At 41.0% G+C, this 25,655-nt stretch overlaps 4 protein-coding genes across 4 annotated transcripts in view; 1 reads left to right on the top strand and 3 right to left on the bottom strand.

The window, feature by feature from the left end:
• LOC126563399 (ribonuclease kappa) overlaps window positions 1-25,655 on the bottom strand; it is a 443,719-nt gene that overhangs the window by 235,330 nt on the left and 182,734 nt on the right. The window lies entirely within an intron of this gene.
• LOC126562237 (dolichyl-diphosphooligosaccharide--protein glycosyltransferase 48 kDa subunit) overlaps window positions 1-25,655 on the bottom strand; it is a 532,174-nt gene that overhangs the window by 351,220 nt on the left and 155,299 nt on the right. The gene's annotated exons all lie outside the window — the stretch shown is intronic.
• Window positions 1-25,655, top strand: part of LOC126560846 (uncharacterized) — a 181,931-nt gene that overhangs the window by 9,992 nt on the left and 146,284 nt on the right. The window lies entirely within an intron of this gene.
• The window catches only part of LOC126563559 (dentin sialophosphoprotein-like), a 490,635-nt gene that overhangs the window by 330,720 nt on the left and 134,260 nt on the right, over window positions 1-25,655 (bottom strand). The window lies entirely within an intron of this gene.

Genomic DNA, 25,655 nt, shown 5'->3' with positions numbered 1-25,655 from the left:
CGGTTTTCCATCATTAGCTACACAATTTTCCATCTGAATCATCCAGAACAACAAGCCGTGATCAGCGCCGGGATAGGAAGTGTACGTTACTGATGATGTTGTACGGCGAGCAGGAAGTCGTTCTGCTTGTTTGTGGTTTGTGTGCGAGAAAGCGTATGTGGGAGCCGAGTTTGCAGAATGTTTCCGGTTCAGTTGATCGTACAAATACGAGCAAGAATGCTAGTGATTGTGAAGAAAATGTTTCTTCCTGCCGTGCAGGATAGAAAGAATGTTTGTGCCTGTGTCCTGCTGTGAATGCCAACTTTCTCTATGTGTATGTGCTTACGGCGTGTGTGTGCTCGTGTGCTGTTGTATAAAGAATGCCGTGAGCAACGTGTGGCAAATGGTTAATTGTGCAAAAAAAAAAACCTAAACAAAAAGTGCCCTCAACTGGCTGAATGTGTCTTTCGCTTCACAAGTTTCTCAACTCAACGACGCTCAACATCTTTCTTGGAAAAGCCCAACGAATTAGAGGCTCCCTTCCCTTTGTGTGCATTTTCTTTCCCCCTAGAGAAAACCAACAAACGTATTCGATCCTGGAGGGGGGGTTGGTAGGGCGGGAAATGTGAGAAAAGAAAAGCCATCACACGATGGGCGACCGTACCGAATGGCGGTACGCGGCCAAGATTGACAAATGCGAGTGCATTCAAGTGCAAGTGCAAGTAGTGTGTTGATTGATGCCTTTCGGTTTCTTTTTTATTTTCTTCCGTGCCCTTTTTCGGAGCAGCTCCATGGTTGGAATGGTGGGCACGTTGTCGCGAAAATCTTCCCCATCCGCGGGCGCGTTACGATACGCCGTTTTGCAACAGGTTTTCACCGTAGCTCATTTAGGAGCGCCAGCAGGGCCTCGCCGGTCGTCCGGGAAGGTCGTTTACGTGCCTTGCGCGCGCCCGATTGTTGCGTGAATACCGCCGTTTTGTGCACGGGAAATGGTGCTCGACGCCAGGGCTTCCATTTTCCATTCCGAACATTTTCCTCCTTTCCTGCTTGAGTGTGTTTGTGTGCTTTTTCTTTTTTTTTTTACTTCTTTCACTTGATGAGCGAGAGATGCCATTCGGCGATGATGATTTGTGATGAAAGTGAATTTTTGTTTCGACCCCTCGTTTGGTGCCCCCTTTATACGATCGCCTCCGGGCATCGGCAGCTACGGTGAATTTGTGGCCAGTGGCTTTTGTAAGCGTTTGGCTGTATGAAGTAACACTGGCGGAGGAAAACATGGACAAGCTGTAAATGTCTTTTTTTCGTGTCTCATACTCACGCTGATCATCTTTGAAGTTGACTGGAACTCTGCAAGAGAGATCTTAGACAGTGATGCCCTTTTTCCTTTCGCGTGTGTAGTCGGACGTGTTTTGAAGGGAGCTATGTCTGGCCGTAGAAAAAATAAAAAACATCCGAAGCGGTGGAAAAGTTGCTCATCCCTTTTATGTGTAAAGTTTGCCGTTCGTAAAGGGTTTCGATGAACTCTTGAGGAAGCACAATTTTCCAATCCGGCATCAAATTCAACGAACCGATCAAAATGGAACCATTTCGCGACGGGCCCCAATAAAACCTATGCTCATTTATTTCTTCAATGATCGTTTGCCCAAATGTGTGTTCAGAGTTTGGAGTGCGAGTAGCCTGCCTAAAGAGAGTTTTTTTTTTTGTGTGCGAAAATTTGCATTTGATTGGTGATCAGTGAAGAAGGAGAAGCAAAAATAATACAACACAACTACGAAATATCAGTGCCAGCTTTGTGTGAAGTGCGTGATCGTGTTACCTTATACGTGTTTGTTTGTGTGTTTGTGAGTGTGCAAAAAGCAGTGTGCTTTCGGCTTAAAAAGAAACATCCCCGAAGCGGGGAAGAACCCGTGAAAGCCTTTTCCCCATCGGAAAAAAAACAGGGAAAAGTGAAAATCTTCGTTCTTTGTTCAGGTCATCGAAGGTGCACCACAGGTTCGCCAACAGGCCACCACATTTCTGCTCGTAAGCCGGGTCAGGGTCAAGTGAAGTGAGAAAAGTTTCCCGTGTTGTTTCCCGCTAGTGCTGCCCATTCTCGCTCATCCATTCATTCCGTTTTTCCATTCCTGGTTTGATCGAGGAAATCGTACTGCTACGTACGGATTCTACCGCCGAGCAGCCGAACAGTGGTACCAAGCCTTTAAGAAAGGGCTCACTCGATAGAAGGTTTGATTTTCTTTTCTTTTTTCGTTCCTTCTAACCTTTCCTACTAAGCGTTTTATGTGGGTGTACGTGCGTGTTTTCTTTTTTCTTTACCTAGTCGTTTTGTTGTCTTTATTTCCATTCCTTTCCTTACTTTCCGTGTTCCATTAACAACTTTCGAAAGTTCAACACATTCGGAAAGGTTATGGGGGAAGTTTAATCGAAAATACATTTAAAAAATTTCTGTTACAACCATTTACCTCATGGGGCCAGTTGTCGTCAATCGGTTGTTTCGATTTATTTTCTTTCCAAAGTGGATCAAGAAATTACCGACCCACCCATCCCAAGCCAAGATCTTTCGGAGTTGGAGCAAGAATGGGTTGCAACCCTTTTTCTCTTCCTCCCTCTCTCTCTATCTCTCTATAGCCCTACACGTTTGTAAGGTACAATCTGTGTAACCTAGCGCCTATGGCCAACGGCCGATCAAACCTCCCCCCCGGATGGCTCTGGCGGAATACGAAATTACATTCGCATTACATGCTCTCCAACCGTTCGAGCGGAAAGATGGGTTCGTTTAAAATATGCATGGAAAAATTTCTATCCTGACCAGTTTGATACAATACCGAGCAAGCGAACAGCAACGATTTTCCCAGCAGTGGGATGGGATTCAGATTAGATTGGAGCGGTAATGGTGAGCGGGTGCTTAGCATCAGGTGGGACATGGTGGCTCCTACGGTAGGCAAATATTTGGCTTAAACCTTCTGTTCGATTCATCCGGTTGTTTTGGTAAGCAACCGGTGAAATTTGTAGAATAATTGGTAAACGGTATGCTTCAGTACAGCATTCCAGCTTTATTTTCAGCCAACTAACTGCTGCGAATTAGTCGGCACAATGCACAATACCTCATTCGGAGATAAAATTAAAACACTAATTGTTTTTTCTCAGTTAAATTGAACAAAAATCCCCTTTTAGCTCTCGCACAAACGGACTATTAACGGAACCATCCTTAACTATTTGGCTTTTTGTCGGTTTTAATTAAACTTCTTTTGAAAACAAAAGCGATAATATGCACTCTATTACTGTGTCGATTACAGTACTGATCGAAAATTTACTCTCCTGATTACAACATAAATGAGTGACTCCACCCATACACGCACACGCTTTTAAAATGCTCAATATTTCACGTCATCCTCAATTGCACACGCACAATTTGCAAACTGCCAATCGTTTTCCACGAATTCGCTCACTGTGAACAAAAACCGCAGCAACGAGCATCAGCACAACGTGAAAAAGGTGCGCAAAATACTCCCAAATGTTTAATGTTCCATAAAATTAAGGATATTTCACACTGACTGCCGTTTGTTTCGGTGCGCTGCTTCCGCTGCGAAATTGGTAAAAGTAGTTTTGCAAACAGTCATTTCCCGTGAATCAGTGAGCCCGGTATGTGGCGGTATGATACAGATTAAGGATTTTTTTTTGTATGGTTGGTCTATCTGTTTCACCACAGTTTGATTAATTATTGGAAAAAAATGAACCCCATTTTATGTTTGCACAGCACCAGCTCTGAGGCAAATTGGTGTGATGTGTAAAAAAGAATAAATTGAAAATACTCTGTGCAAACATAGCTCAGAATTTAAAAAAATCATCAACAAGATTACTACTTCTTTGCCCGAAAATTTATCAGCGAAAATCATTTCCATGAGAAAATATATTTTTATTCCGAGCCATGTGTCGCTCCAGTACCGTTGTGCGTTGCTTTTGGTTCGCTACAACGTTTAAGCAAAAAGCAGGTGTTTTGTTAAAAATTACCGTACCGAAAAATTTACTTCCTGTTTTGCAGGATGCAGAACGCTGCGGACGAGCTTCAATGGTGAATTTAAAAATAAAACATGCAGAAAACGACATTCGGCGAATCGTTCTTCCGTAAAGTGTGATGCATAATTTGCATGGGAATTGGTGAAAATCGTTCCTACGATTCGTAGTATCAACGGTACAATTTATTTGTAAAATCAATGGTAATATGCATCGTTCATTGCACAGCTTAACTGCGCAAAGTTTTCGTTTTACGCAATTTGGCTTTTCGTTTTACTCTGGACGTGAAAGATATTTGATGGAAGCATTTACAATTGATTATTTTAACTACAGAAAATGTAATGGATTATTTTCAACCACATAAATGGTTCAGTTCAAAACTTCAATTGAAAAGGAATGAGTCCTTTATCATAAAGATCTCACTATGATAAGGTTCGTTCTCTCCTTTGTAACCGCAGTTATTGTGTCAAGTTTATGGGTACTTTCTCTACACCTCTTTCTTCCGGTGCCGATGTACCTCAAGGGAGTATCCTTAGTCCTCTACTGTTTATCTTGTTTATCATTGATGTTTGTACCTTTTTGCCTCCTGATTATTTTTTGTGCTATGCTGATGATCTTAATATTTTCTACCCTGTTTCCTCCAGAACTGTGTGTTTTTGTCTCCAAGCCATCCCTGATCGTTTTTCTTCTTGGTGTGTAATAGTAACCTTCTCGCCCTATGTCTCCTATTTTACATACTTATTCCCCAGTGCATGTTCAAATTAATCGTGTTTTTGTTGTTAAGAACCTGGGTGCATTGCTTGACTCTGGCCTTACCTTTTCACATCATATCTACTCCATAGTGTGTAGGGCTTAGTGGACCCTTGGCGTACTTAAGCGTGTTGCCCAGCATTTTCAGGATCAGTGGCAGGTTTATCAGTAAGCAGAATAAGAGGCCAAGAATTTACAAATCTTCTCTTCCGGTCAGCAAATTCAATGTGATACAGGCCTAAACTTCCATTCCGCTTAGAGCCTCTGTTAGAAAATGAGGCGCGGCTTCTTTTTCTTCCCAGGGCAGGCTCGTTCTGCTCTTTTTTTATTTTTCTCTTTTTCTTCTATTCACCTTCAAACTGACAGGGTGTAGCATATATGCGACCCTTTTTGTGCGTACGTAAACATTTTTGTGCTAAATGCAATAACAAACAGAAAAACCAAACTATTGTAAGAATTGGGTATAAATAAAGCGGTCTAGCAAGCTTTTGACATGGAGAGAGAGAGAGAGAGAGAGAGAGAGATAGAGAGAGAGAGAGAGAGAGAGAGAGAGAGAAGCCTTGAGAGAAGGTACAACAAGCTAAACCTTGCGTTCAATTCTTTCTAGAGGTTTGAGTGTCCTCCTACCCAAGGTAAGGCCTCAAACCTCCAACATGCCTGTAAGGGATATTCCTTCTGAACATCCAAAGTCGCCTGGTCGATTTGCTCCGCCGATGAGCATCGAGAGCCCTCCCTACGAAAGGTAAGGCCTCGATGTCTCCAACGTTCCAGTAAGGAAGATTCTCATCTAGCATCTTCAGACTGCCTGGACAGTCAGATAAAAGAAAGATATTGGTCCGCACAGTTAGCAATCATGTTGTTCCGGTCTCGTTCGAGTTTCTTCTTCCCCAACACCAAGGTGTCCGTATGGCGACTGTGAATATAATTACTTCTACTCCACCACAAGGGCGTTGGGAGCCTTATAAAAGTTTCCAACAGCCGCCGAATGGCTAAATCCGCCGCTGTTCACGATGCTTTTTGTCTCAAGGTACTGTTTGTCTCTTTGGTCAGATCGATGCTTAAGTACTGCTCGATGATCTGTTCGCGCTGGGCAAGGATCCACATAGACCGCCTCGAACGGGTGCAGAGGTCCTTTAGTAGGTTTGACGCCAGGAAAATGTTAGCAGAGCAAGCCTCTGCACTGCCTTGCAATGAGGTCCTATGTAGGATGCTTGCATTAGTTTCCCTTCTAGATGGCAGTGGTGCTCCGCCCGTATAAGCATCCATCGTATGTTTTGTTCGTTAGGCTAGGTTGTGTCAATTTAGGTTGAGGTATTCTTAAGTTTTTATATCAGTTTTTAAGCAAACAAATAAATTGAATTGAAATTGAATTGAAAATAGAATTGAAATCTTACAAATAGAGACACAAATTACACTACCAGTTGGGTTACTGAGCGGCTCCTAAGCTGTTCGTATAGAAGCAAGACAAACTCCGGTTCGCAACTAATACTAAACACTGAAAGATTGTGACAATTGTGTATAAGAAGTAGCCTTTTCTCTATACAATCTTTAAGAAAATCTTGAGCAAATAATTGCTCAAAAATAGACACAGACAATAGAATTTTCACAAAAACAATGGAATGTTTTGGAGCAATACGGCCTGGCCGTCCCTTATGAATAAAAAAAGTAATGTTTTGGTATTATAGATTGTTTATCAAAAATCATCCCTTTTACGGGTTCCGTCTCAACAACTCATACACACATTCCCTTTCTACAACAACGTATCACTCTATCAACGGTTATTCGATTATTACACTAACGCTTGCCGATCTGATTTGATCATTCATTGCCAAGTCGTTAAGACATCACGCAAATAATTCCAATACTTAGGCATTGATTGAAAATGGTGCTAGAAACTGCTAGCACCGCGCACACACACACACACACACACACAGCAATACAACGTTGTAGGCCGGGTTTTGCTACTGCACTTTATATCCTCATAATCACTCCCTGTGCCTGTGCGGGCCACGTGGATTCTCATCATGAGATTACGCACGAAACAATCAGGAAGCGTTTGGGGTGGGACGACGATTTTGTAATCGAGGCACGCAGCAAAGCACCAGCCAACCAACATAAGCCCAAGCGAAAACCTCCGCGCGCAAAAAAGAGGGAGCCGGACAGGTTTGTTTTCCGTTTTTTTTTCCCCGCCGCCGCCACACCGGATAATGATGATAAGGATTAGTTTCCCGATGCCAGACGACCGGTCTACTGGTGGGTTGATTCGACTTTTTCTCGGCCTTTTTTTTTGCGCTATATATGCGACCCTGTTTTCTTGTGCCGCTCTCCAATCGAGACGCTCCCATTCGGTTGACTTCCATTGCAATGCCAGACGCGTGTGGTTCCCATTTTCGTTGGATCGAAATCGGTAAAAAAAGAAAATCCTGTCGGCGAATGGTTGGTAGTTTTCATCCCACCCTTATTCACGCTTTAGTGCCTTTATGCTTCAATACCCGCGAGGCTCATTCTCGTTTAGCATTGTGTGCGTGTGTGTGTGTGTGAGTAAGTATTTCAAACCAAAAAAAACAATCTTCACTCCAAAGTGCACAAGTCCTACCTTTGGGGTTTTGGTGAAGAAAAAACACTGATGCTGGCCTGCGCATCAGTTGCAGATCATTGGCAATTTTCTCGTCTGGTGCTGCGAACAAAAAATGGCCCGCTTTTTTTTTGTGCTTCGCTTTCTTCGCTCATCCACCTTCCCGTTGGGGTGATGTGCAAGTGTCAGCATGATTCAAAATAGCCCTGAGCATCCATCCAAATCGAAAATTACATTTTTGAAGCAAGTTTTTAATTTTTTTTTTTCCGACGTATATTCTTGTCAGATTTTCGCTTTCGCTAATCTTAAAGAGAGGAAAATGAAGTGTTTGGGGTGCCTTCAAATAAATCGCTCGGCAAAGTAATCTTCCGTAGGAAAGGTCAGAACCAATCCGAGTGAGACGAAGTACATGTTCTGCTAGGGATGAGTAATCCGATAATGCGTTTCTTAAGTCATTGGCCGATAAGCTAGCAATAGGCCGGATATGGATCTCGAAAATTTGGTATCGCTTAATCTAGTTCGATTATTTTCTTGTTTGGACGATGACAAATTTTCGCACAAGTTGTAGACCTCATTAAAACTTTGCGAATTTACGGTCGAAATACTTTGGATGAATTATTGAGAAAATTGCTTATTTTTAATTTTATTCAGTTATCGTTAGCTCATAGCTGGTCGATCAAGTGTATGGAAGGCAAGATGGAGGGCATGGCAATCAAAACTTATGTCTAGATCCAGCGTGCCATACAACGCTACACACAATCAAAATCTCTTCAAAAGTAGCTCAACTTTACTCGGTGTAAAATGAATTCGCTTAACTTCTACATACTTAACCACATCAACCGAACGATGCTTAGTGATTGCAACTGACATGATTTAAGCTGGCAGATAAGAAGATTAGATAATGTGTTTGTATGACGCAACATCACACTACGCCGACAATTGAATTATTTAAGCCGTTGGCTTAAATCCACTCTACCAAGCGTTAGCTAGTGTTATGATTTAATTTTCAACATAACATACACCAAGTTTAGTAATACTTTACGACCATGTAGGTTAAGCACATACAAAACTCGAACCGGGTCATCAAATTTGATCCACAACGCACAGCTACCACGTGCTGAACTTTGCCGTGAGCTTAACACAACACGTCCAACGGCTAACTCTTAGCGTTGAATTTTAATATGCTTCCATCACATTCATCCACTTTGCAGCGAATGATGGTTTCCACTAATCCTACCGTACTGTTCACATGTGGTTAAATTAGTTACACATTTCACCGAAGCTAAAAATTTGAAAAATAAACGCTAGCCCTCGGAAGGTGGAAAAGTTTGTCTTAATTTCACCTGATTTAAGGTTAAGAAAAACAAACACACGCACCGGTCGAAAACTATCTCGCCCATCCATCTCGTACCTTCGATTGCTCTAGAAACGTCCCTCATCGAAGCTACATTTCCCTCCGAACTCGGGCACTTGGCCAGCCGGAATAAATCAGAAACAAAAAAGCACCACAGCGAAGGATGGAGCCGCCGGGAACGGTGATGAGCGTGTAACATCTGTATTTTTCCGGCACGGATCTGTCCGAAAAAGTTTCGTTTCAATTTTCCGCCCTGTAGCAATGCTTCGTAAAGGAAATGCTCACCCCCGCTAAGCGAAGGGCACCCGAAATTTGGGTCAATTTGTTAAAAAAGGGCACCCACAGATTTGGGAATGTATTTAATTATTTTTACTTTTCCAACAGATAACGGATGCAAGATGTGGAAACTTTTTTGTGCAGTAAATTTGTTGTCGAACTTCAATTACTCGAGTGTGAGTGCTGTGCTGGAAAATATGTAAAGGCGGCTGTGAGAGCCAATTCCCAAATGGAATAAGTTGTAAAGAAGGTTGTAATTCATAGCGCCGAGTAATTTGCAGTATGGTTGGATGAAGTACAACAATTCTTATTTTGAAGTATAAAAACGTTTGATCCTTTTCACATGCTTTTGACCAATTTTTATTCAAAACGGATGTGTTAAGAGATAAAAACTCTTTCCTGGTACTCAATTCCCTTCCTCATAAAACAAGACTTCGACTTCGCTTCGCTTCAAAGGATAACTTAATCTGTTCTTCATGTGCATTGGGACTATTTAAACATTGTGTTAAAATCTCAACTATCCTACATAGCACCAAACCTCTTAGCACGTCGGCCAAACTGCATTTGCTAATTTATTTGTGAAAAAAGCTACAGGGTGGCTTTTGGACGTTTCAACCATATTCTAATAACACGGAACAATAAATATTTTGCATCGTACTTGTAAAAAGCACCATAAATTGCCATATTCACCACCCCAAAATCCTTTGAAGTGGTTTTGTTTACATTTATTTACGTTTTTTGACAGTTCGTATTGCTCAAGACCTTTTAACCAACAAAAGCGTTACTTACTTACTTACTTACTTACTTACTTACTGACTTACTTATCAGGCGCTACAACCACTTTGCGGTCTTGGCCTGCCGGAGCAGAATCCGGAACCGCTCACGGTCCCGCGCCGTCGTCCGTCAATCCGTTATTCGTGGGAGGATAGCGGATGATTCCACGCCATCCCCAACCTCAATCTGGGCCTACCACGCTTCCTCTGTCCGTGTGGACGGCCTATAAGGACTTTCTGAGCTGGGTCGTCCGGTGCCATGCGTATAACATGGTCAGTACATTGGAGCCTGGCGAGCCTAATTTGCTGCACGACAAATTAGGCCAAATTAGTGAGGTCGTCATACAGTTCGTACAGCTCGTCGTTGTAGCTTTGTAGAGGATTTCGTCTGTTTTTGACAGAGTCCATGTGTCAGAGGCGTATGTGACCACTGGGACTATAAAGTTACGACACAGTCCCAGCTTCGACCGTTGCGACCGATTTTTTTAGGTGAAATGTTTCCTCAGGCTGAAGAATGACCTGTTGGCCGCCAGAATCCTAGCACGTCGTCTAGGATGCTGGCTCAATTCTGTTTCGCTGTTTGCTGACTTTTGACCCGAGATAGGATAAGTTCTAGACGACGTCAAATTTGCGGTTTCTTATCCGTACATCACCCCCACGTAGTTCCGGATTTCTTAGAAGGGCCGCTGATGGTGCCACCATCAATATAGTTTTTGCCTCGTTTATCTGCAACCCGAGGTTTTCTGCCGACTTCTCGATCCTTTAGTAGGCCTCTGCTACCTGGGAGAGGCTCAGACCAATGATGCCTATATCATCAGCGTATGCTAGGATCTGGGTTGACTTAAGATGGTTCCCGAAGTCTCCACCTCCGCCGAGCTACGGATGGTCCTCTCTAGCGCCAGGTTGAATAGAAAAAAAAACAAAAGTTTTAATATAAAACTTAAAAGATTTTTTGTGCTTCACGAAGCATTTTTACTGCATTCCAAATTGTTTGCAGTTTTGACAGTGTCAGAAATTTACTTTTGTTTTAGATAACTGCGACGCTTCATAATTTTTCTAGGTACCAAGTTGCACATAACGATAAAATTTTCATGGTATCAGTTTCATCCCATGCGTAAGGAAATTTATTGATCTTAAACCAAAATCTAATCAGCAACATCTTCTTTTTCTTGGCTTAACGACCTCTAAGGTCATGCCGGCCATCGAAATGGCTTTCTAGACTGCCGATACCACTTAGTTGGTTAGTCAGTCCTCACTACGGAGGGACGGTCCGGATGGGATTTGAATCCCGGTCCTGCCGTTTGAAGACCGGCGCCGCTGTCACATTCCACCGGGCCACCCCTTACGACTCGAATCAGCAACATATCAGCTGATAAATCATCACAATGGTACACATTCAGAGTGATTGTATGAGAGAGTTGAGGAGAGTAGAAATGAATTCTCTATCTAGGTCACAGCGAAGTCTATACATGGTTTTGAGAAATAGTCTTCACAACACTCTGTAGACTGGGCCTTTTTAGAATTCAAAGAGCTGTATTCTTGTTTTATTACGGTATTGAAGAAAGAGAGCTCTTTATGGTGATTTTAATGGTTGTAACAGCATGGCAATTTTCAGACAAATGAGATATTTTTAAATTAGATCGAATGGTCTCCAACTTGAATGTACTTACTACTCTTTTCTACCAAGCACAAGATTGCTAAAATTATTGAAAAATGTATGCGTTTGTACGCACCTTCTTATAGAACGAAAAAAACGCTTAGAAACCTAAATAGATAAAAATAATCGTTTAAACAGCTTAATCCATATCCATGCCATTCTTTCCGCAATGGAAAACTTAGAAAAACTTGACAAGAACTTGGATCGTTTTCTCATGACGTGCCCTGAGAGATGATTTCACAGTTTTTAATCCTTGTCGTAGCGGAAAATCTTTCTTTGCTTTTGCATTACAATCAATAAAAATAAGGTGAAGGAACATTTTTTGGTACAAAAACTTTTTCTTTAATTTATTTAAAAACAGTATTCTAATTTACAATTGATTGCTACCATGAACGAAACATCACCGAGTATAAAACTGTTTACATCCAACAAAGCCGCTTATGAATATTTATAGCATTATTTATCAAATTTCACTTCTCCAGACACATTAGGTACAACAAAGCATAGAAAAATAAACACGCAATACGAAGCAACGTCTATCAATTTCAATAATTATTGATTCATTACTGTTTTTGTCGGCGTTGAAATATTCACAACAAAAACGAAAATGAAACGAACAGCCCCAAAGACGCCGATGCTGGAATGTAGTGATGAAGCTAAGGGGCTACCATTATCGATGCCCATTTTCACGTCTCTATCATTAAAATCACAACACCACCGTTCAAGTCTCATCCCATCTTCCACCATCGAAATAGAAAGCTCAAAATGTTCATTTGACGAGTTTGACGGATGTCACTTTCAGCGATTCACTCCATCCGGGAAAACTCATCCTCCCGGCAATCGTCAAGATCTTCCCCATGTGTGTGTGTGTGCACAACAGTTTGTACTTCCGCGTTTGTGGTGGCGCGCTCATTTTTATCCGACAGAAATCAGCGAGCCCTTGACTGAACTGATGCTCTTCTCAAGGCACCCTACACGGTGCAGGAAACTCATTGAACAGCGCGGCACTGTACTACACCCGGGAACCAAACCCCGAACGCACTTGAACGCTTTGATGATGCTTTCACTTTCGTTTAATTCTCCGTTCCGTGTACGGAGCAAAATGAGACCGTGAGATAAGAGACCGCCTAACCAAAACAAATCGAGATTTATATACTCTTCTCCTAATAGCTGTTATCTTGCATCAATTTAGTCGACCTTGGACGTCGTGTGTGTGTGTTTTTCGCGTGGGTTTGTTTTTGTGTTTTCTCACCCGAAGCGCAAAAATGCTTAGACAAACAGTCGGCGGTGAGATTTATGAGCAATTTCGGTGGTTTATTTCATCAACTTCAACACCTTTCTCGTGATGCCGCGTACGCCTTCACACGTGGTTCGATTTCGGGCGTTGTATCGCCACGGTATCGGCTACTTTATTTACGCACGTGCTTACGTACGTGGTCAATAAAGCGAAATTAAACACCGTCTGCATTTCAACAGCGAAGCCCCTTTCAAGGGACCATCGCTCGAAAAAACCTATCTCTAGGCACGGAAATGAAAAGAAGAGTAAAAACATGCGTCCAATTTCGCATGGAAGCTCTCATTTAGTTGCGAAACCCCCGCCAGCTTTCACCCCATCGAGCTTCTTCTCGACGATGGTCAAGCAAGCAAGCAAACCGGCATCTTATTAACAGCCACTCAAAACGAAACCCATTAATCAAATAAATGATGGTGTACTTGTTTTCCTGCCGGGATCAAAACACCGCTGTAGTGGCGGGGTGAAACCACTCTTCAACTTTTGACTGTGCTATGATGCCTGGCGCTCCAATTTTTTTTTTCTCTCTTCGACAGCACGTGTTTACGCATATGCGGTCAAATTACTTTCAATCGTCGCACGTGGATGGGAGGAAGATTTTTTCTCTCTGGAGCTCTGTTTTGGGCAGAGCTCATCGAATATATCGATGAATGGAGGGTGGCTTCGCTTATGAAAAGTGCCTTTTAACCTTTCCCAGCATAATTGGGCTTCGCTTTTGAGCATAACATTGAATGGGCAAATAAAGGCTGACCATTTTTGGTAGCAGTAATTATCGGATAAGCATAATTAGTGATAAAGATGTTCAGCGCAATCAGCTTTAGAGATCTCTACCACTATCTACGCAAACGATTGTTTGATAATATAATCAGCTCTACCTTTAATTCATATATAAGAGGTAATTTTATGAATCTAAAGTACAACAGGTAGATTTATATGCTTCTCTCATACTTAGAGACTTAATCGTCGCTATTTTTGTCATGTCCTTTGTCATGTCAAATGTTGCTTAAAATTATCTATCCTAGACATAAAATATAAAACAAGGTACTTCGAAAAAATATGTGTCGAAAGAATTATTTATTTGTTCAAATTCTAGATTCTGCCTTAAAATGAGCTGTGGCTCGTAAATTAAGTCATATGAATTAAATATAGCTAACAGTTCTAAAATACCGATATATATATGTTCATCAAAACAAAAATTATAATTTTATCTTAATAAATGAATCTCTACAACATGAAAAATGTATATAAAAGCGTAATGAGCTAGCGGCGATGAATAATAAAGCTTAAGACTTCAAAATTCATCATCATGCTCTAGAACTGCTCAAATCTTTCAGAATCAGCAGCTCAAACTGGAAATTTTATATCTTCAGACAGCCAAGACTGTTAGACGGGCATTAAATATTATTTGCATCTTTGTGTTGTACATTTAATTTTAAAGTAATATATTATACACTAAAAGTATATATTTTTTATTTCATGAGGGTCAGGTTGGCTGTATTGCTTAAAAGATATAAATTATTAACCATGGTTGAGGAAAAAATGCAATTAACAAGATTCACTAAACTGAAAATAACTGTTCAAACATCCAAGGTCTTGGTAAAATTTCTTAATTAAATAAAAAAGATAATCCAAAGCGAAAAACCACACCCGACGCTAATGTCTCGATTTTGCCTACAATCTAACCAAATATTAGAAAATATTGTAAAGCGCAGCCGACTATAAAACTCATCTTTTTACACCACCATTCAACGCCTCAGCAACCGTAAACGATTTCCCCGAAAGCTTCCTTAGGCACCGAAAATTACTACTCCGAAAAATGCAGCCATTCATTGAAGACATTTTTCAACCTCACCGACTGCAGATGCTCCGTATGCTTGAGCATTTCTCTCCAACACAAAACGTGTCAGCTCAAGCCTCGATGAACAATGGAAAAACTAGTACAAAGCTAACAACGAATTTCCCACCGAAACAACGCCTTCAAATCTCGTAGAATTGACAAGTTTACCACCTGTTAGGGCTTACGGTTGGTAAATTGTTTTCCACGAACAGGGAGGGAGCAAAAAAACACAGTCGCACGAACACACACACACACACACACACACACACACGCACTGGAACTTCCGGCTGGAAATTCGATGTATTCCGGCAAGCTTGTGGAGGATAACAGCAAAAAAACCCAACACATCCAAACAACATGCCATAAAGCGAAGAGGTTTATGCCTTAAACTCACTTAGTTTCCGTTTGTATACTACTACGTCCCACCACTGAAGCAGGGGCCTCCGGTCGACGATGAAAACTACCGCCGGGCAAAACTTCCGCACCCAAGCCAGATGTGTTCCTATCTATACTCGGCCAGCTCGGATTGCTAAACACGAGAGAAAACTCGTTTGCCCAGCAGCCTGTATCAGCGAATGTGAAACTCCACGCAGAAGAGGGAAACCCGAACCATAATAATGGATACAAGACACATTGTCGAGCTTTTCTTAAGCATTGAGAAGTACGGCCGGTGCGAGGAAAACATAAATGGGCGCTTCTCTACTAATGCAACCTTACCCATCGTTTGACATTTGGAACTAATTTGACGTTTGTTTGCTGTTTCATTTACATCCCCTGGGGTGGCCGACAGAGGAGCAGCGAGACAGTTGAAGTGCATCAACGCACAAAACGAGAACATTAAAATAGAAAACAAGCTTACGGGTGACTCTACCACCAACGCTTGAACGCCGGATCCGGTTAGTATTTAGCAACGAAAAATGGTGTTTGCTTTTGAGATGGGTGAAGTAATATGACTTCACTTTCGTGCTTATCCTGTCAAGATACGGTGGATATTTCACACTTACTGCAACTACCCAACTAAATTGCACCGGGCGCATGGTGTGTTTTGAGTATGCTTCGAGAGTGTTTTTACTCGTTTGTATCTGTGGCTTCAATGGATTCGATTACACTCGTACCATGGTTTCATGGGCAAAAAACCAGTCACTAAAATTGAACCCATCCGGATGTATGATCAGGCGTGTGACTTAGAAAGCTCCGGTAAGGATTGTTTACCGGTAAAACACACACTCAAATGTGTGTTGATACCACTACCTTCGTGTTAACAACGGATGTTGCTACCAATTATACTACCAAAACATTCCGCAATATTATCAACTTTTTTTTATTTTCGTAATGACGGCCGTATTCCTTAAAATCCAATCTTATATCTAAGTTTACAATTCATCCAACTTATATCCTATTTGGAAGGTATGGTTCAGATGTTGTCCTCTCTATGTCTCCAAAGAGCGTTGGCGCCTCTTTGGAGCATCGTACCGGGGAGACTAGCAACTGGCTCCCAAGAAACTCCCCTTTGTTGCGGATAATTTGTGGGCACCATCGGCAGAACGCACGAGTCCGAAAGGCACTACAACTTTGTGAAGCTACAGTAGTATCTAACTCACGCATTCCGCCAACAGTAAAACTGCCAGTCACAACTACACGTCGTCCAAACCTAATTCAGTGATCTAATGTTGTCGCAGGACACCCAGACACCTGCAAAATGCAAGACCGTCATTGTCACAGTGCGTACAATCTACGGGAAGGGAGAGGAAAAGGGATCAAAGGAAGCTTCCCATCTCTTTGGCCAAGTCAAAAAGAATCAGCGCATATTCGTAGTCCTTCTGTCGCAGGATATCGCGCATCTGCACCGCCGCGGATCTTCCTAAAGCCCGAACGGCTGCTAAGAGTCCGCATCTAGCCGCATCGAACTCCACAGATGACCAGGGGATGTGGTTAATGTCATGGTATCCGTTGCTACAGCTGCAAACGTTGGATTCGCATAATGGTTCGACATTAGTCTCGACGTTATGCGAATAAACGCACGATCTACTCGGAGCTCGTGAAACCAGGGACGCAGGGAAACATACGGTGAGATGGAGTGCAGGAACCTTCCAAGCTCGTCCTCATCCCACTATATTATCAACTTATGGCAAAAACAAATTCAATCTTTTATCAGAACGCTGGGGCACTTGGAGAGACAACAGCGCCGATCTTCACGCGACAGGACCGGGACTCTAATTCCATTCGGACCTTTCTTCCGTTGTGAGGCTGACTCCAATAAATGACTCCAACTACATGGTTTCACTAAGCCTTTTTAGCTAAGTTTAGTAAAAGTGCCACTTGTCTTTACTATCATCAGATTAGACGTTTGTTTTGGAGGATTCTCTTGACAACATAGAATAATAAAGGCATAGTAAGTGTTCCTTCTAAAGCGTATTTTTAATTTTTTTTTGTCATTATTCATAAAGGCTTTGAGTCTTAGAGACTACATTCGCCTCTCTAATGTGTACAAAATGTGGTTAATACAAATAAAAAACTATTGCGAATTATTATTTAAAACTATTGCAATTATGGCTAATGAAAAGTTAAAAAAGCGGTTCTGATGCAGTTTGTTGGGTGGTAGAATTGTCGCGTAATCGGTGTCAGGTTTGCAGGTGGCTCGGTGTGTCGTGTATCCATGACAATCGGTAAGGATGTGGTGGAAAGTGATGTCAACGTCACAGAAGCTGCAGATTGGGGGACTAGATTTGTTGAAGATGTAGGAACGGGTCACGCTTGTATGTCCTATTCGAAGGCGGGACTGGACTAGTTGATAATGGCTGGTTTCGATATCTTTCCATAAAGCGGTGTTGTGCTTGCTAGGGTGGAGTTTATTGCTTAGGTGCTAGATGGTGTTTCAGTGTTGGGAGATCATGGAATTGGTAAAACGGATGGAATCTCGGCGAGGTGAATCATTGATGGTCTGTTTATTGTGGGCTATAATATCTCTCACACTTCAGGTAAAACAATAAAACATAGACAGTTTTAAATGTTTTTTAACAATATAATGTACTCACATTTGTAAAAAAAAAAACGATCTGGAAAAAAGGAATTGTTCGTTAGCGGTCTGCATCTTCTCTTTCTTGACTTAACGACAAGATTAGGTCATGTCACTTAATTGAATAGTCTCTCCCCACTACGGGGAAACAATCTGATTGCGATTTGAACCCGGATCCTCTCGTGAGATTTGAACCTTATTTGCATCTGCCATCAGACCTCCTCATTGAATTTATTATAATATTCTTTATCTATTTTATTTTATTTAATTATTTTTCTTTTAGAATTTTATACACCTTTTTAAAAAAAACCTTTCTAGAGGTAGTTTTGTTGTGTCCATGTCAACTAGGTTGTAAGTTGATATAACAATCTCTTGTTGATATAACAAATTCCTTAAACATGCTAGACGCATTTGCTGTGACAATAGACAGGAAATCTTTCGTTTCGATGCATCTTAAGCTACGTAGAATTAGGTCTGCTACTACTGGTACATGACACATGAAACATGATATCCTGAGCTGCACCTCAACCTTTGTTTATGTGAAAAGACAATTTGTTGCAAATCAGAAACATCTGTTGCTCTCAAGGACCCCCCCCCTCCCCCTTTTTAATGGTGGTTTTCTACTTGCGCAATCAAACGAATGATGCCCAACGCTTACTTAAGACCTACTCGCGTATGCATAAAAGAGAATTCTTTCCGCAAAAAAACAATCTTTTGATAAGTAACCTTCGTTATTTACAGCTCATGTTCCATTGCGAAATGTTAAAGCGATGTAGAGCAATTGCCCTAAAGATATTTGTTGTAAATTTCAAAGAAACTCACCTTTAGCTACGGAAATGGGTATGAAAACAGCATCAATTCAACAACTACAGAAGAACACACACACATACACAAACGTTTCTTCAAGATTATATCGAAGTGGACAGTTTTTTTCTTTCTTTCTTCGCGCTCTTCCGCATCCACCCACCAAGACGAGACGGTGCACAAGTAAACATCGACGGAAATTGGAATTCCTCCTGCAAAGTGTCCTTCATTTCCGGTCGCTTCTTCATCCTGATTGGTGAGATGCTTTTATGCAGCTGCAATTCTTCTTGCGCCAGGTTCCCTTTTCTGCTGTTGTTGTGTTCTATTCAATCCACAACACCAAACCCGCTTACCTGAGCGCTTTTCGCGGTATGACAAAGTGGCAGGAAAAACATCCAATATTCCTTCGGCAAAAGTTGATCATTTTTATCGCACCGGCAACAGAGGAAGAATGTATTGAATTTGCTTTCGTACAGCGAAGGGTTTGCGTTCGCTCGTTCGTTAATCGAAACCCGCGGCCATAGCTACATATGCCAAAGCGCCATTCGTTGCAGGTGCACCGATGAAAGGATTGCGAAAAAAGGGGTTTTCCTTTCCCCTTTATTTCCGCTTCCATCGATTTGTCTGACGTTGCACACGTTCTCACTAACCTTACCACAGTATAATGCTGCGCCACAAATTGAATGGAGTAAAGGAGAGAGAGAGAGCGAGAAAAAAATACGAAATGAACGAATAAACATAACCTCTAGTTAAGAAAGCTGGCTGCTCTTTGTGGTGCTAGTGTGTAAAAGGGGGGTTTGGAAACGAAACACCCCCAGGACGTCAAATTCCATTCCCATTCGGGAAGGCTGACGGCAAAGTGCATCATCTTGATGCGGTTTGCACCTGCTGCTTCAAATAAATGTCTCCAAAGCTAGGCAGAAGACAGACAAGCACCATATCCGTCGGGCTGCACACAGCAATGAGTTGTAGATCTGTAAAAAAAAATTACGCTGGGAAGTTTTTGAGCATCATCATGCTGTGCAAAGTTTTCAAAACGATATTAATTGGAAAGGAAGTGTGTAATTTGACAGTGAGAGGACGTGCGTATGAAGTAAGTTTGCAGCCACATTAAATACTATCAAAATATTTAAATTTACTTTTGTGAACAAATGGAAACAGACTTCAGAAAGTATGTTGAAGCAAACGACTTTAAAAAAAAATTATTACGGAATTCATGTCCATCACCCTTAGGTGGGAGCTGCATTATTTTTGGCAGCTTCAAACAGTAGAACAACACAAATAATTCAAAGAGACAAACAAGTGAATTCAGAAATAGGCAACACAATAATCAAGGTAAAAATTATAAAATTAAATAAAACAATGAAATAAAATTAAAAAGAAAGAATCTAAATGTAAGAATTACAATCGATACGATCAAATGCAGTTATAAATCGAACTTTAAAAAGACAAACGAGGGAAAGGCAGGAAAATATTATGTAAATCGAATAGAGTACATAAAAAAGTCTTATAAAGCTGGATTACGGAAGATTTCATTAAATTTAAAACGTATAACACATTTATAGCTTGAAAAAGGAATGAAAAGCACAAAGACACGTCAAACCTGGATGATCGATACATACAAAACACCTGACTTTCCTGAATAAACTGAACTAAACATAAGAATAAGAAATTGTCTCTATAAATAGAAGCAATAGACAGACAAAGAATAGAATGATGTTCCAATTTAAGTTTAATATGTAATAATGTAAATTATTTCAGAAAATCATGTACTTTGTTGATAAAATATTCTTTAAAATTCAACATTTTCCAATTGCCTATTGAACATGATATTTCCTGCAAATTAGAAAATTAACAAATTTGTACTTTAATGCTCTTGGCTTCTTCTTGGGATAAATTGGGAATGCAAAATGAATTTAAGCTTAGTTAAAAGCATGTTGGCTTTAGTTTTTTAAATATCTTTTTTTTTTATTTTTCACTTTTTTTCCACTGTTAAAAAATTATTAAAAAGAACCCTCAGTGCACTGCAATTCATCAACTCGGTGAAAGGATTTTATGGCTACGATACTACTTTTACCCTTGAGCAATCCTTGCCTGCTTTAACTTTATTGAAATCCCACTTACTGCACGGTACACGATTCACTTTTCACATTTTAATAGCTTATCTGTGATAAATGCTACGCGTAACAAAGTCTCTCAAAGCCTCACAAACCTTGCCAACCAACTGACGATCTGCGGCGGGGGGCGGGGGGAAAACCATCCCTCGTAAACATTCTAAGGGACATCATTGACGCCATCAGCATCCGTTACCGATTGGAAGTGCCGATTTGTTGCGACCCGTATTTTATGCTACACCCCCCCCCCCCCCCCCCCCCCCCCCGGACCGCATAGTGCCCGTCTGGTGGTGCGTGTAGATGCTTTTTTGAGAAAGTCGTTAAATAATTACGACACTCTGTACACGCGAACGGCCTGATCGCGAACGGTTCGACCGACACCGAATAACCGGTCCGGCAGTTTTACGGCCGCTTCCAATTAAGTCCCAGACCCGAGACCCGACCTTGATTGGGCTTCTTGATTTTCTACTCGAACTCACCCAGTCTCGGTATCGGTAGAAGAATGCTCGTTTTACCCTTTTTCCTTATCGTTGTTTCGGTAAGCGAACGCAAATCGAAGGTTCTTTCGGGCAGATAAATTTAGGCAGCTCGGCTAAAGTTTGTTGATCTGGACTTTTTTTTTCTGCCATAACTTCATGTCCGGATTAAATTGTCATAAATCTACTGCTGTGTTGAACCCTTGTCAGATGCAAAATTTCAATCTTAAAGAGCAACTGGTTCAAGTTGTTGGTATTTCGAGAATCGCTTGTAGTGTTGCAATGGAATGTAACATTCAATTGATTCTAAATTTTGCGCCATCGGTTCCTGAAAATGAAAAACACACGTCAGCTTAATGAACTCTTCTGTCCAGTTTCCAGTTGGTTCGCGCTGATGCGGCCATAACAGAGCCGGCAATCCCTTTTTGTGCTCTCGGTGCACAACACCACAACCGGTTGCAGTAACTGCCACTTTTGTGCATTTTTTGTTGCAACCAGTAACTGACCACACGAATGCCATGAAGTTGACTTGCGTGGCACGCGGATCGGGCTGCCGGTTGCTGTTCAAGGCAAGCAAGCTTGCATTCTGCAACATCAGACAGGTGCTCCGTTTATCCGGCAAGTGCAATCGTGACTGCATCGTTCAACATTCTAGGCTGCCAATTTATTAATATTCACTCACTTTCCTATCACGGCACCAATGAAATACTTTCCCAAAAAGCCGTTCACAAAGTAGTCAAAAATTTAATTTTTGCCCAACAGCTCCGACGCTCCAGCACCAGCAGAGATGGCTGAATCGTATGCAAAACTGCTAAAGAACCGGTTGCGTAAGCCCGTCAAAATAAAGCAAGAAATCGCGAATTTGCCTGTCTGGAAAAGGAATAACCTGCTTAAAGAAAAGAAGAAAAAAAGACCCCAGAACAAGCTCCAAAACATCGTCCCCCGGCTAAAGAACATTTCGATCGTGAACTGCCTACCGTGTGATGCTGCCCCATCTACGCTCGCAACAAACGAGAACCGGCACTGCGCACAGACCGGTTCGCGCTCGTACATCGCGGCTTGCCGGTACGCCTCGGCGAAATGTATGCAAATGAAGTTTTACGACGCACCGGGGAGCGCAGGATTTGTTCCCTTGCCTCTGCCGTACGGTTTTCAGATCGGTCGGTCATGATTTTTGGACAGCTCGCTTTTTTTTTGCAAACAGATTTCGCACCGAAACAGAACAGGCGATGTTCTGTGTGGAGCCGGCTAGTTCTTCAATCTGACGCATGGATCCGTAAGCGATCCAGCCGAAGATGGCGAATGAAGCTGACATTTGTCACCTTCCAGGCAATCATTAAAATGCAGCATACGATTGTGAGACGACGGGTGGAGACGGCAGGCATCGAACAAGAATTTTCTGTTAGCCGTTGTTTCGAGTTTTCGAAGTCGAAAAAAGATGTCGCTCGAATAGCGTAGTCATCGGTAGAGCTGAAGAAGACATGACAGTTTGACAGGATGGTTGTCTCAGTGGAATAACAATCGATGAGATTGGGTTTAAAAATAGAACCTCATTACCCACCAGATCTGACACGATAGGAGGTGGAGCACAGAAAGCATGCAAAATGGTGGACTTCATTAGTCCTATTGTGTTTGGAATAAGTGAAAGAATTCTGTTCCTCCTGAAACATGAGAGAAAAGAATTATACTTGAAATGGTCCAATTCTTCAACAACTCTTCTTTAAAAAAAATCAAAATAAGTAAAAGTGAAAGTAAATTATCTTACAGACGGGTTTTCCCTCTTATCCTTTGAAATATCTTCCATGCAAATGTAATTGTTTTTCGTAAAGTTTTGTTTATAGCTTTCCCAAGGAATAAAACGAGTCAATCAAACGAGGCTGCTTAAGCGATTTCTTTTTTCATTTCCTATCTCAAATTCAAGGTCGGATTTTCTCGCGTTTAGAGTTTGCCACAATATGGAAACCTGAAAAGCGGAGCACTTTACGAATGAAATATCGTTTTGCGGCTTAATGTATTCCCAGATTCATATTTTCATAGCTTCAATCGGCAAACAAATCCCTCTGTTCTGTGCAATTGATTAAAGGTGGAAGCAAGTTGGATTCAATCGATTGTTCTTAATATCTGTGAATAAACTGTTTTGAAATACCTTTCGGGAAATGATTCTAAATAGGTTACGCATTTTTCTATGACAACATCACATTTTTATAACAATTCATTTTTCTTTTCTTATTTTATTTCTAGGTACGTCAATAAAGATATCACTCTCCCTTTAAAACGATCGTGCCAAGTGACAGTCATCCATCATTGTGAGTACTTTTACTGCAAATTGTCTTTAAATTGTGCTCATTTTTAATGCAACACTCACGCACTTTGTGGTGCTCACATCCGGCACCACCTAAAACCAACACAAAACGAGACGACTTCTGTGTGCGATTTGTACAAAGCACTAGCTTAATCTAGAGCCCGTACCAATGGACAATGGTGATAAAGACGCGATGCTCGTACGTACTAATGCATGCCACCTTTCGTATGCTCACGAGCATGGTTGTTTATCTTCATTGTTGCACGGCCACCGGCCACCGTTTGGCACCAGTCACCACCACCGGTTGCGAAATGCTTAGCAATCGTATTTCGCCGCTCTCCACACCATTTTAAGCCACGCGCTATGCTTAATAAGTTGATTTATGGTCGGTGTACGGATGAGCGGACGATCGTTCGCACGCACACACACACAACACAAATTGAAACTGATTGGTACGCAGGATGAAAAGCTGCACGGCGGGCGGAAGGTGATCGTTTAAAAAAAAGCACTTTTTCATCGTCACTCGTGCCAGGTTAATGGCAAATTTTTGTGAAACGTTCTAATCCATCAACTGTGACCGTCCGATTATGGTATTATGAATAATGAATTGTGCTCGTGCTGGTTGAGCAACTTTTTCGACCAATAATTCACCTGCCGGAACGCATTTTAGCGCCCCTAGCAGCATTTGAAATACCACACCAACGAGGGAAAAATGGCAATGGTTGTCTTTTTTTATTTTTGCGGAACGATGAATCTGTCTGCTGTTTGTAAACCGAAAAGTATCTTATCAATTATGTACTTCTGTGGACGATTCCCGGAAAGCCATTAATGATTTCTATTGCAGTATAAACTTTATCAAAAGTGGAGGTTGATTGTTTTCTAAGAAAATTCGATCTAAATTTACGGACGGATAAAGTCTCTGAACAAAGTTTGTAGTGGCAGACGTTTTGTAAAAAAATTACAAAAGGTTAGATACGATCGTGGCACGTGCAACGGTGCTTCACAAAGTGATCACTCAGCTGTCAATGAAGTAAGTTTGAATACTGCTTCCTCTCATTTAATGAAAGACCAACAGTTATCCAAGAAGCCAACTTTGAACATAAGAAGCTGGTTTGGTGCTGTTCTTAGCAAAAAGGTTCCACGATTTGAACTTTATAGCTGTGTTACGATACTACTAACTATTCGAAAAGAATGACAAAGCTATCCACACTCAACATCTCCTAAAATTCGATGGTTTTTTGAAAATATTCTAGCTCGCGATGAATGCGTTGATAATATGTTATGCGTCTAAAGCCGGTGTCAAAACCAGCTTTCGACAAAGAAATTATTCGTAAATGTTTCAGAAGGTTGGACTTTTTTTTAAAGTCTACTAAAAGGCGTCTACGCCTTTACGCTGATACAACAGAACTGTAATGCGCAAAGACTATTCGTCTCAAGCATACCTGACCAGCGGATCTACTCGGCACTGCTCGCAGGACACAATCTATGCGTTCCGAGCAAGAATGTCTTGACTTAACGAAGAGGAACGAACCTTATTCGTTTTGGTTAATTGCCGTGAATTGGACGCTATATTTGATCTTTTCGAACCTAACATGTCGTGTTCCTTGTTTTTAAATTTTATTCTGCATCCTATTATTTGTATCCTGAGATAAAGAGTAATAAAGGCCTACAGGTTTTTTGGGATTCATATCGTGTAAGTTTGTGAGAAAAATCACGGTAGATTGTGACCATAATGCGTAGGAAATTATTGAAAAGTGTCGCAAAAGCTAGCTCATGTATAATATTAACTTACTTATTTAAATATTTAAACGAGCCTGTTAATACTGTAATTTAAATAATTCTATACTGAGCCATATTTTCATTTTAAATGACGAATTTTACGAAAAATAATTATTTACTAAACATGATTTAAGTAAAAAGTTTATTTTCTTGCTAAAACTAAATCAAAACTAGTTAAAATAAGATTTTTTGGGTTTTATAAACCAACAGTTTTTAATATTTTCAATATGTCCTACTCATCCATGTTCACAAACAACTGTGCAGCAACTGAGTGCGTTGCGTGCAACTTACTACTAATACTTTTTTCTAATCTAATACGTCTTTTCAATGCAGAAACGCTACAAGCACAGATTAATTGGTTAAGATAATTAAGCAACCAGTTCACTGCTTCCAGAAACGAAAGAGGCAGTTCAAAATTTAAATATTAAGTTGTGTATCTTTCGTCGATTAATAATCCTTTAATATCTTCAATTTTACAAATAAATAAATCACCATTTTTATGACGATTGTTCACTAGTAAAATCTGCATAGATCCTAGACGGTTTTGACAAAATTAACCTTGCCTGAACTAAGGTTTCGTTCTTTTTTTGTCTTTCCGCCTCTATACATTGCACATCAATTACCCAGAAATTTAAGTTTATTAAAGCAAAGTTGAGTGAAG

This window comes from Anopheles maculipalpis, chromosome 3RL (genome assembly GCF_943734695.1).
Source record: "Anopheles maculipalpis chromosome 3RL, idAnoMacuDA_375_x, whole genome shotgun sequence".
Taxonomy (NCBI): Eukaryota; Metazoa; Arthropoda; class Insecta; order Diptera; family Culicidae; genus Anopheles; species Anopheles maculipalpis.
This window is presented reverse-complemented; position numbering and strand designations above follow the sequence as displayed.